At 36.8% G+C, this 13418-nt stretch overlaps 1 protein-coding gene across 2 annotated transcripts in view; it reads right to left on the bottom strand.

Annotated features, from left to right (window-relative positions):
* LOC149554220 (Transducin/WD40 repeat-like superfamily protein) overlaps window positions 1-13418 on the bottom strand; it is a 55032-nt gene that overhangs the window by 24492 nt on the left and 17122 nt on the right. The gene's annotated exons all lie outside the window — the stretch shown is intronic.

Here is a 13418-nt window from a genome sequence, read left to right as displayed (position 1 = left end):
TCAGTTTGATTGGTGCTTTGTTTTGGAGATTCGGATTTCAGCGCTATGGATGGTGACAGGGGGTTTGGTATTCATTATACCCGCAGAGGGCGTACTTCTCCGCCTAGTGATGGAGAATCTAAGATACAGGGTATTGTGAAACAGTTGGATGTGTTAGTGAATGAGCTGAATCAAAATCACAAACGGATGACCCAGCTGATTTCAAATCCAATATTTGAGCAGAGCTTGATATCACTTTTTCGAAGAGCGAAATGTGATGATATAGTTGCAGCTATAGATGTGCGGGACATTTCTTATGAGACACCACATGAGTTCGGCACAATTGTGGTGGAATGTGTTGAGAATTCATGTCAGGTTGAGTTAGATGATGCAATTGTTGGCATGAGTTCCCAGGATTATGTATTTGATGGCGATGCAACAGTAGTGTGAGTAGGAGCATGAGAGGCTATTGTCATATCAGCAACCACTTCTGTGTCGGTTGAGCCATCTAGCAAGGACTTTAGCAGTATGTATGCAGTAGTTGTAGATGTGCACCTCGATGATAGTACACATGTCAATGATGATGAGGTACACTTTGTGGACAATCCTATATTTGACATGGATACAGCATTGTCTTATGACAATCCTTTATTTGAGATTGATGTTGATCACCCACTAGAGAGGAGTTGGACTCAGTTTTCACCATCTGTAGACACAGTTTAGTTTTCTATAGCCACAGTTGGTGATGTTCGTGTAGCCACAGTTTCTGATGAGGATGTAGTTACAGGTACAATCCGCATGAGTGCATATGGTTCTCCTGTAGCTACGTCTTTTTCTGGGATGGTTGGTGATGATCACTATCCCAGTCCACTATATATTATATGGGTGGCTCCGAAGAAGAAGAGTATGATGAGATCTCCTATAGAGTTATCTTCTAGTGATGCCCTGACTTTCACATCATCAACACAAGTGTCGGGTGCTATATTGTAGGCGATGTTGATGGACTTGATGGTGTTGACATGCAGTTGTTCAGTGTTGTCAAAGATGCCATGTACTTCATTTGGGATCTAGGTAGAGGTTGGAGTTCATTGTATTGTCGTATTGCTCAAGAAAAAGCGATCTCGGGAAGGGAGGACTATAATGTCCCCAATTTTGTCGGCATCAAAGTTTCAAAGATTAGCCTATTATTGTGATCCTCATAGGCTAATTATTGTGGATAGAGGGTCTTCTGTGGCAGTGGCTTGGCTTGGGAGGGTCTTATCTTCTCTACATTTCAGTAAGATACAGGTTGGCCTTCGTTTGGCTTAGATCAGACTTCGTTTGGGCCTAGTTTTGTGTACTTACTATTTGTGGTAAGTTCGTGTTGATCAAGATGGACCCTTTCTATTTTTGGAAAGTGCATTTGGTCACATGGAGAAATAATAAGTATGACTCCTATTTCAGACAGCATATTTGAATGATGAGTATTTTGGGAGTTATTATATTTGAAGTGGCCAAATTATTATTAATTATTAAATGGCTTATTATAAAGTTATAATTTAACTTTATAATTTCACTTAAGTTGAGAGTTGAGTTGTCATTGGAAAGTGTCACTTATTAATTAGTTAAGCAAGTCAAGTGAGAGAATCTAGTGGAAGCTTCTAATTATTGTTGTGTGGTGAAGCTTCTTGAGTGAGATTACATTTTGACAACAAAAGGGAATCTGGAAGTTATAAATACAAGTTCTTTTCATTGAAAAAAGCATATTTGAATATTTATTTGCTTTTGTTGCCTTTGTGGCTTTCTGAGGTACTAAATTTTGTGCCCTTGCTGAAGTATAAGGGTTTGTAGCTGATTGTGCACTTCCACTGCTGAGGTATAGTGGTTTGATCGAAGGGTCTAGATTTCGAGCTTCCTCTTTCTGGAGCAACTATGGCTGAGGAGCAACTGTCTATTAAAGGGATTCAATGTCTTCTCTTACTGTATCAACTATGGCTGAGAGGGCAAACCCTTCCTGGAGAGATTTGGTAATTCTTATGTTTGTTTGCTGATAATTCAGAATTCATAAATCTGGATATTGATATTTGACAGAGAAATTTATTATCTCTATGGGTGGAAGTTATTGTGAGCATGGAAAATTGATAGCATTTATATTTGCAGATTGAGGGGGTTTGAATGGTCTACCTAGGATTTGTTGTATCATCTATTTGTTATTGTGATGGGAATGTTTGTAGATGTTTGAGGAGCTGGAAATTTACTGAGTCTCAACACCAACTTGGCCTGTTAGTGCGTTGCCTATTTTCTGCCCTTGAAACGTTAATTCCTTGTTAACGTTGTGTGCTTATAGTCTGGAGTGGCATTTGCAGCCTGGTTGATGTGGGGAATATTCAAAACTGATGGTGTCTTGTTAACTAGTTTGGCAGGTCAGATAGTTAGATTGCATCAGGTTTGGGTGTCCAGTCCTGTGGACGTGGCTGTTTGGGATTACTTGCTGAAGCACATTTGCTACTATATTTCGAGCATATATAATCAGGGCTGCTGCAACTATGCTATGGGTGATTTATTGTTAGGTTCTTTCTTGTAATTAATAAAAAGCTTTGCAATCTTATTGTAATCAAATAGGAACTCCATATTATCAGTTTGAGAATACTTGCAACTCTGAATTTTAAATAGAAAATACACAAAGCAAAATTTATATGTGTTTGGTATTTATCAAATGCAAATTTCTTGAAGTCTGATTTATCTGACAAATGTGGGTAGTTCACTACACTTCCTAGTATTGTGTTTAGAATTTAAAAACATCGTACATACAGTGATATCAGAATGCTTGCCAAGTGTTTGACGAAATGTCAAACCTTTAATTTGTGAAAGAAATTAATGTTTGATTAAGCTATAGCCTGGAACTGGGTTATTACAATTTCCCCAAAAAAAGAATTGGGTTGGGTTTGGATTTGTTTTGGGATCAGCTATATCAAAGGGAAAGAAAACCAAGTAGCTTACGCCTTGAGTAAGCGAAGGCATATTTCCACTATAATAACAATAAACACCGGACTTAGGGAACAAGTGCTTCATAGTCTACTAGGAAATGATTTTTATGATCAAGTGTGTCAAGCCCTCTAGATGGATCCTCATGACATCAGATACAAAAGTTATCAACTTGACACAAATGGACTCTTGAAGTATAAGGAAAGCATGTACATACCTAAGAGTTTTGGAAATCCAAAAAATGATTCTGAGGGAAATCCATGCTGCCCCATATTTAGGGAACCCAGGAGTGACAAAAATCTTAGCCAATATGAAACCATTATATTTTTGGAAAGGCATGATATAGGAGATAGTGAAATTTGTAGCAAGTTTCTTCGAATGTCAGATATTCAAGACCGAGCACAAGTTCCCAACTGGGTTGTTGCACCCAAATGAAGCTCCAAAATAGAAATGGCAAATATTTACTATGGAATTTATCCAAGGATTGCCTATGACCAAAATCAGGCATAACACTATCCTCGTGGTAGTAGATCGATTAAACAAGGTAGCCCATTTCATTCCAAGAAATTTAACTAATGGGGCACCAGAAATTGCCCACAAGTTCGTAAAAGAGATCTTCAGACTTCATGGAGTCCCAACGAAGATTATATCTGTCGAAGATGCTAGAATAACATCTAGATTTTGGCAAACCTTGTTTTCAGCATTAGGGACAAAACCAAATATCAGTTCGGCCTATCTCCAAAAACTGACAGCCATATAGAAAGAGTGAACCATGTGCTAGAAGACCTTCTAGGGATTTATTGTATGGATCACCAATGTCACTAGGAGATGTACCTTAGTTGAATTTGTTTACAATAACTCAAACCAGTCAACTATTAAGATGGCACCATTTGAGGCCATGTATGGGCAATCATTGTTGGCCCTGAGTTGCTAAAAGAGGCAAATGATCGACATAAGAGCTATCCAGATGGTAAGAGGACTCCCAGAGAATTTGGAGTGAGAGAAAAGGTCCTAAAAGTAAAACCTCATAAAAGCACTATCAAATTTGGTAAGGTGCCAAGCTAGCCCCGAGATATGTGGGACCCTTTGATGTTTTGGAAGTCGTAAATCTTGTGGCCGACAAAATTGCTCTAACTCCAACCCTTAACCAAATGCAGAATGTGTTTCATGTGTCATATCTTAAAAAGTATATAGCCAATGATGAGCATGTTATTAACTGGAATCTCTTGCACGTACGAGACCCAGGGGTGGTGGACCACTCAAAATACTTGATGTGTGTAATTTTCTCTTACAAAATCAAGATGCCGCCCAGTGCAAGGTCCAATAGGACTAACATATTGAAGAAAATGCTACTTGGCAAGATTATGATGAAATCTTCCAGAAATTTCCCCACCATTTTTTCCATAAACATAAAACTATAATTCTTATTGTTATTTTGTAATTTTGAGACATTGAGACATGATATTACTTAAGATTATATGATAGCTATTTTTTCATTATGGATGCTTCTTATGTATTCAATTGCAATATTCATCGAGGATGATGACACATGGGGGGGTAGTGGTGGGGGGGTTGGTATGTTACATCCCCAGTTTTGTTGTTTTGAAAATTTCATTTAACATTGATATTTCAAGCAGTTAGTTCAATCAGTTATTCATTTTTGAAGTTCATATGTATGGAAATATTTGTTGATCTTAAAAGTTAGTTAAATTCTAAGTTGCCGATTCGGGTTCGAGGACGGATTCGGGTTTGGGGTTTGGGTTCGTGGGTTCGGGCAAAAAAAATTTCCCCATTTGGGTTCGTGTATGTGTGTGTGTGTATATATATATATGCCAAAAAAAAAACTCACATAGTTGTAAAAGTAAAACTAAGTCATTCCATAGTATGAATATATCAATGTTACTTGATTATTGATCAATGCCAAATGTCAAAGATAAACATTAAATACTCACTCATTGATCTATGCTAATGTTGTAAATAAAATCATACATTGAATTACTAAAATGCAAAATGGAATTTCAAAACATAGACTACTTCATCAGATTGATAGATAATAAATTATGACTTTAAAGTTTGAAACTGTGAAACATGGTGATAAATCATAAATGAGTTAATGACAAATGTTTAAACATAGTTTATCAAAGATGCAAATGCCCTTCAAGGGTCAAATGGGTCATCAAAATATGAGGGATCAATGACTTCATCCTCATCTATATCATTGACATTTTCCTCATCATTGGAATTCAAATTGGTTCCACTAGCCCCAAATGCAGCCACATCCTCCTCATCCTCCTCAACATTTAGCTAGGCAATTCTAGATATATCTTGGATAGTCATATCCAAGTCAGAAATCTTAGGTAGCACATCCCACAACTTCTCTGGTCCCTTCTTATATCATGGATCCTTGCGTGATAGGAGGCACCAATTGTTGTGAATAAATACCAAGTCCTCTGCTTTCTTCGAACCCAACCGATTACGCTTCATTAAGTGGATAAAGGAGTATGTACTCCAATTCCGCTCAGCAACAGAAGAGCTCGCAACCTCGAGAGACAACCAACAAATTTTAAAAAATTAGCTAAGTAATTTTACAATACAATAGGAATTTAAGAGTGCTAATTCGACAAGCTAAATGGCCATAAGAAAAGGAAAAAAACTTAAATACATACTTGTGACAAGATCTTAATGGCAAGAGGTTGGAGGTACATGTAACTTTCCCCATGTAAGTACCACCATCCAATGGCATCCAATCTACTTTGATCATTGATTGCATCAGGTTCTACATTGTTGCCTGAGACAAAATCAACAAACTCTCTCTTAGCATTTGATGCCACATCAGGATCACTAAAGAGCTTGTTAAGTGCCCTCTTATACCCAGCAACAACTTCAAGATCTCTATATGGTGCCACTCTACCAAGAATAGCAAGTATCTCACTGCTATAATATCTAGGAGAAAGTAAATATGCCAGGACGTGTAAAGGTGTAGTCATCTTCTTCCAACAATGTAGAACAATTTTCTCCACCTTAGTGTACAAGGTATCAGGATCCTGCTCTCTCCTCTAAATGACATGGGATGTCAAATGATGTACATGTAAGTTATCTTGATGTAGTGTTAATAACTTAATTAAAATCAAAAATCAAAATCTCTCAATAAACAAGGATAAAGTATTGTATAAAAATTTAAACTTATTGATTTCATTCTTTCTAGCATGGAGTCCATGGCATCATATATGTTCCCCAAACAAGGCTCATCCGTGTCGGCATACTGAAGCATAGACATGATGGACTTGGTGAGTTCTAATGCATATTCCACCCTATTCCAAAAATCATCACTCAAGATCAAATCCTTTACAGTTTTGGCCTTTTCTGTATCAGCTTGCTTCCATCCACCCCATTTGTTGCTAATAACCATTTGACCCAATGCCTCTTTCACCCTCACAAGTCGTCTAAGGACGATTGTGTGTGAAGCAAACCTTGTTTCAGCAACCTATTACCATGTTAATTCAAATTGTAAGTTAATATGATAAGTTGATAACACAAAAATTTAAGAATATGTATTAAATTTTGTAAAGTATGACACAAAAATTAAAATGATAAATGAAGCTAAATAAAATTTAAAATTTACCTTCAATAATTCCAAGCAGGAGAAAGTTCTGAAAATTGCTTGTGACATATGGTGGTTTGTGACAAACATTTGGATCTGCTCGCCCTCCTCATACACATTTTTCATCCATTCAATTTGGCTGCCCATTGTTTTCATCACCAAGTTCAAGGTGTGGACAGTGCATGGTGTCCAAAAGATATGCTCATATCATGCTTCTACCAAAGCACTTGCAGCCTTACAAACTTTAGCATTGTCCGTTATTACTTGGACAACATTGTCAGCTCCCACGGACTCTATGGATTCAATGAGAAGTTGGGCAATAAAATTTGCATCCTTTACTTGCCCTTCACAATCAACCGCCTTCATATCACATTTATTAATGGACGGTTTTTGCAATCTTTCCATCCATCAAAGACAATGCTCACCCCCATTTGGATCCAAGAATCTCTTATTGGTTTGAGGAGGTTTTCTACATTCTTTCTCTCCTTATGCAATATGGTGGTTCTCAACTTTTCATATCCAGGGGATCGATAACCATGAGGTGCATCATTTATTGCTTTCACCATCTCTCTCCAATAAGGGGATCTCACTAGATTGAATAAAACACCATTTGTAATGAGGCAACGCCCAATCTTTATGTCAGCAATTTCTCTCTTGTCATTTTCAAATGCCGTATCTAATGGGCCTCTCTTGCGGGATGCGAATGTTTCTATTTCATCTTCATCCACAGATGGGGTAAGTAGGAAGGGATGTGGTCTACTGATTGTTTGAGAGGGTGGTGTTGGTGGTTTTTGCTTTGACTTATCTTTTTTTGCCTTTGACACTAACCTATCAGCCTCTTGTTGTTCTTTTAACATGCCTACTATTTGAGAAGCTGGCAACCCTTTTTTTTACCTCCCTCCGAGGGCCCCTCACACATGGAAATCCCTTGACCTAGTGGACCTATCAAATGATGTTTAACCCGATAATAGGAGCTTCTATATCGGTTTTGGCAAAAATTGCATTTCCATATATACCCTCCCCCACCAGCACATTGCTCAATTCTTGTTGTATACTTCCACAAAGGAGAGCCTTTATCAATTTTAAATCTTTGGGATCCCACCCCACCCACTGAACCCTGACTACTCATTCTTGAATTCTTGCAATCTATAAAAACAATTTTCAAAAAATATTTCAAAACTTATACAAAACTTGATAAAAATTTAGAACAATAAATATTAAAAAAAACTAAAAACAAACTATGAAAGAAGCAAAAGAAGGATCAAATGCATACCTGGAACACTCAGCACTGATTATTTGAAGAATTTGAGACTCCACAAACAATCTCTACAACCTTTTCTTCAAACTTGCAAAATGGCCACACCAAAATGAGAGAGCAAAATGACAAAGCAAATGAGAGATTAGATGAATGAAATGCATCTAATAGGCCTTACTTTAGAGTTTGGCAAAAAAAAAAAAAAAAACATATTTTTAATGCTTTTTTGGGCCACTTTTTTGATGCAGAGCCCTCTGTATTTATCTTCAAGGAATCTTAATTCAACTAGAGGGATTCACAATAGGCTGGTACACCCTCAAGGAACCAAGAACATCTCAAAGATTACAACAAAGAACCCTGACATTATACACCAATAAAGACAACATCTTCACTCACACAATCAGATTGCTATGTCTGATTGCATTGTTCATAACTTCAGTTCTAAATATCTTCTTGAAAAACCCTTTGGAGGAATTGTTTCAAATTAGTAATTCTAAAACATACCCAAAGCTGAGACCAATCCAATAAGCAGATTATAAATTATGTACTCTGAACCAAGACCCATATTTTCTGTCATAAATCAGGAGCCAAATCATTAACCCTTCCTAGGGAATCAAATAACTTTCTCAAAATAAATTTAAATAATACCAAACCAATTCTGCAGTATCCATTTCTAAGTCTAGTTTCCAAATATATAAGTTATTTTCTTTTCTCATTCATAAATCATTGTATAATATCAAATCTTTTTCTGCAACACCATTGAAGGCATTTAAAAACTAGTTTTCACTCAAATCTTCATAACTTTCCCAAATCTAAATGAAAATAATTCAAAACAGTTGGAAATGAAAGGTAGTTCACATATCTTTCCAATGAATATCATTAGAGACCCGAGTCTCCAAAATATGTCCGCACCACACGCTGCAACATGACTATATTCGGCGAATCTCAAATCTGCAAACATCCACTTTCACCAAAATACCCATAACTTATTCATTTCTTCATAAAATTGAACCAAACCAAAAGCATGAGAAAAAGGATTCATCATACTATATATCCATTACTATATTACATGGTTTTCAGGCTGTACATGGCCGTACAAGGCCTGGAAACTACTCTAAAACTAAAAAAACCAATCAAAACCACAACAATAAAATGCACCAAAAATGTATCAAAGTATTTCCTCTTCTCCAAATTGATTTGGTTCGACCATACAATGGTTTTATATCCATTTGACAGTTATAAACCTTCCTAACTACCCCCAAGACCAACCATATACCTTTTTACATCATTTTTCTATTATTAGCAACTTTCTCAATGTTGCATTTTACAACTTTTTACGCAACTTTTACATTTTTGACAAAAATGGCTTCATAGCCTTTAAAACTTGACCCAAATACAATATAAATGACTCAAATGTATTTAATATCACAAATAATGAATCTTAACTTTCTCATGTTCTTGTATTTAATGTGCTCCTGCACAATTTTTGGCCCCACCTGTCACGGGTCCACACGGATTCACCGAGTCCGCAACGGGTCCGGGCAGGGTCCGTGTTTTGGCCTATGCATCCACCCAAAACATGGACCCTACCCGGACCCGTTGCGGACTTGAGCCCAAATCCGAACCCGGATGACTTCGGACTCGGACCCGAGCTCCAAGTTCTGAATCCGACAACTTAAGTTAAATTACCTGCTATTACAGTTAAATTGGTTATTAGTTATAATGACCAATTACAATTGATTGATGTGGAAATATGATTTCACCATGCTAATTCTTCTTGTAGGGAGCATGACAAAGGGGGCCAAGCATTGGTAGAGAGGGAATAGGGTACAAGAGCACCATCCTCCTACCAAAGTCAATAGTTATGAATCTAAACTACCATGGTCAAGGAACGCAAGCTAGGACAAACTAGACACATGTCAAGTGGCCACCATGAGCTAACTAGATCAACAAGCATAATAAGATATATAAATATTCATATATGCGGTGAAGTAATTTAAAAACAAATGTTACCTTTGAGAAGTGAGTTGACCTCAAGTCCTTTCTTGTAATGTCAAACACGTTCCAAAATAATGGTACCGTGCTACTTACATACAGGTGTACATGTTACACACGTATATATGTATGGATGTGTATATTCAAGTATGGCGTATGTGTTTGCATACGTATATTTAAAATACAACGTATGCATAAAATACGTATATTTGGGAATATCACGTGTATGTATGTATGTATATATATGTACAACATGTACAAATATATGTAAATAAGATAGATACTATTATAGTTAGACATGGGGAATAATTAAATTCCACTTAATATCAATGAATTTTTTTAACGCCATCAACTATTTCTTTTTATTCATTATTCTTCTTGTGTTAGGAATCCAAAATTGTAACTCTTGTGTACCACCTTGCACTTTTGTCCATGCACGTAACTCTCTTGTTTCAGCTCACATATTCTAATAACCGAGCCTTATTCTATATAGAAGGGAGGATTGCAACCATTCTCATTTTTGCATTCAAAGTGTCTACTCTTGCATCTACTGCACCATATTCTGCATTGTAATTACAATATCAGGAAGCATTTATCGATACTGCATTTCAGGTGACCCCAATGTAGCAGATCGCAGTTGGAGCGTTTGCAGTATTTACTACCAGCATCTCATACTTATCAGGTTGCATCTCAACTGTTCATATTCCCTTAAATGATATTACGTTCTGTTCATGAAAGATATCAAACCGGTGAATACTTTTGAATTTTATACATGTCTAATTCATGAAAGATATCGAGCCTGCAATTGCTTTGAATTTATGCATATCTCGCTTCACTTATGATATTGGGCTTGCAAATGCTTTTGAACTTATACATGTTAAGTTTCATTTCAGAGCTCGTATAAGCATGACCATATAATAGCATGACCAATCCTTTCCTTTTAAATCTGAACAGCCTGTGAGAGCGGAAGCCTACTATATTGACTCATCACATGATAATAACTTATTAAGTAATGATTGGCCAAGAGAGCCGTAAGTACAAGGGCATCAATATCTATAGGTCTCTGAGACTGGAAAGCTTACCTCACGGCAATGTGTCTTCCAACTTTTAAATCAGGGAATAGCATCATATTCACGTGCAATAACCACTTATGGAATGGGATTTGTTTGTAAAAGGAATAGTAATCTATAAACACAATAAATATATATGGATACATCAATGAATCATCAAGGACAGCCAAGTGGGGACGAGATGAAGATGTAAACACATGAAGTTATGGACTATGTGGGAATGTCCTACAAATGTGAGAATTATACTAGTACGAATAACCAAGAAGGAAAGCAAAGTTAAGTCTAATAAATATAACCTGGCCAGCTCGTGGTGGTTCAATGACGGGTGTCTTGTTTGTCAAGTCAAGAGGTGGGTGACCAGGCACTCAATGTCCATGTAAATCCCTGGCCATGGTAGGTTTAGAGGCAATTGACGTTGTTGTGATCGCTAGAGATCGGAATAGCCACCGGTTGAATTAATAGACTGTTAGGAGGGAATCCAGGGTCTAGTCGGCTGGATGGTCGGCTGGATGGTTGACACTAACACTAGGATGCTCAAGTGGCAAGACGTGATGGTGTTCTTGTGCTCTTTCCCGCACTGGGAGGGCCTTTCTCAGTTGAGATTGTGTGGGGATATTTAGGGTCCGTGGTTGGGAAGTTAAGGCTCTAAAAATGCTTCTCCTCTCCACCAGATGCCAAGACGTGCACAAGACAAATCAAGACTGCATTCTTAGTCATTGTGGTTAGCAGGTGTCTTTCCTCCTTTCATGTTTATTCAAGTTCAATTAGTTATGAAATTATTTATGCGGCTGTTGTATTTATTTTCTTTCAGATTTGTAAAGTATTGTTCAATAGTATCAAGTAGGAAGTGATCTCTCTCTTTCTCATTATGTTTTGGTTAGTTATGATGATAAATTATAAAAGCATTAGTTACATAATGATTTCTCAATTCCAAATGTTAGATAAGGCAACACTTCCTCCTTTCATGTTTATTCAAGTTCAATTAGTTATGAAATTATTTATGTGGCCGTTGTATTTATTTTCTTTCAGATTTGTAAAGTATTGTTCAATAGTATCAAGTAGGAAGTGATCTCTCTCTTTCTCATTATGTTTTGGTTAGTTATGATGATAAATTATAAAAGCATTAGTTACATAATAATTTCTCAATTCCAATTGTTAGTTAAGGCAACACCTCAAAAGCAGTTATTCTGTTAGAATTGTTAATCCCATGCTTGTGAATATGTAAACTTGCTGATTTGAATATTAAATGAGAAGGTAAATATAGGGATAGAAAAATTGGTTGTTAGAGGAACAATACTAGCCACTGAGTGGGATCAAACCCATGGAAAACTACACAAGACTGCTATCATGACACAAGAAACGTAGCCAACCCTCCACTACTTGCCTTGTGTGTGGAAGCAAAAATCAATCCAGCTAAATAACACATGTTGCAAAAAGCATGAATAAAGCAATTTTTATTTCTTGAAGACAAAAAATCTATACCAAGATATTTTTGTCAAATATCCTGCACAAAAATGTTTTGTGGCATTCCATGACATGAAATTCAATTATCCTTTGCCTCAATAGAGGAGAAACTATTATGCATGAAATTAGATGCCATTTGAAAACCAAAGGAACCCTATGCATTTCTAGAACATGTTTTCCATACTTCACATGCTTGAAAGTGTTGCAAGAGTGGTAAAGAGTGTTCGACTAATCATAAGCACCGAAGCTAGATGAGGAATCTAAACCCATGATGGACGAACAACACCCTCAATTGTAGCAAGAGTAGCGAGTTGTTTTCCTCAAATTGGTAAGCCTTCTTGATGTCTCTCCCCATATTGCATATTATCTCTTCATAGTGCAAGTTGGATGACTTTATTTGTGTTTTGAAGCTCACTGTAGGCGAGGGTGGAAATTTGGGTTCTTGTAGGATTAATCTTTGGAGGGCAATGGAATCCATTCATTTTTAAATCCAAGTCGTACTCATATTAAATTTATAGAAACTAATCTCCCATCTTCCATTCTATTTTCTCTATCCATGCCTTTCAACTTCAAGTAGAGAGCGGAAATTTCATCATGATAATGAAAAAATCCTACCCCTACTCCCTACCCCATGATTCCAACACTTGTACTCAAAAAAACTTCACTTCTTTCCCCCAAACTCATTAACTACTCTCAAGATTAAACCCTTCATCCTTTATCTTGGATCACGCTACCATAAAAAAGGTCAACTGGCATGAATACTAGAGGGTGGAAATCAAATACAGTTGACAATAAAATCCTCAATGTATTGTGAATCCTAGCCCTAGCCGAGATTTCAACATCTCATACTTAATCAAATCTCACTTCTCCTTCTAAATTTGCCATCTAACTCAAGTCTTCACTTCCAAATCATTCAATGGACTATCCTCCCATAAAGATGTTGAATTTGGCTCTATTTAAAGGGTGGAAATCCTAGTGTCACAACGATAAAAATCATAGGCCAGGGGCAGATTCCACCCCTACCTGGGGATTTTTGGTTTTTTAATTCATCAAATCCACCATACTAAACATTTGTTTCAACATCAACCTC

The sequence above is a fragment of the Cupressus sempervirens genome, chromosome 6, assembly GCF_028749045.1.
Source record: "Cupressus sempervirens isolate cs-2001-9-10 chromosome 6, ASM2874904v1, whole genome shotgun sequence".
Classification (NCBI taxonomy): domain Eukaryota; kingdom Viridiplantae; phylum Streptophyta; class Pinopsida; order Cupressales; family Cupressaceae; genus Cupressus; species Cupressus sempervirens.
This window is presented reverse-complemented; position numbering and strand designations above follow the sequence as displayed.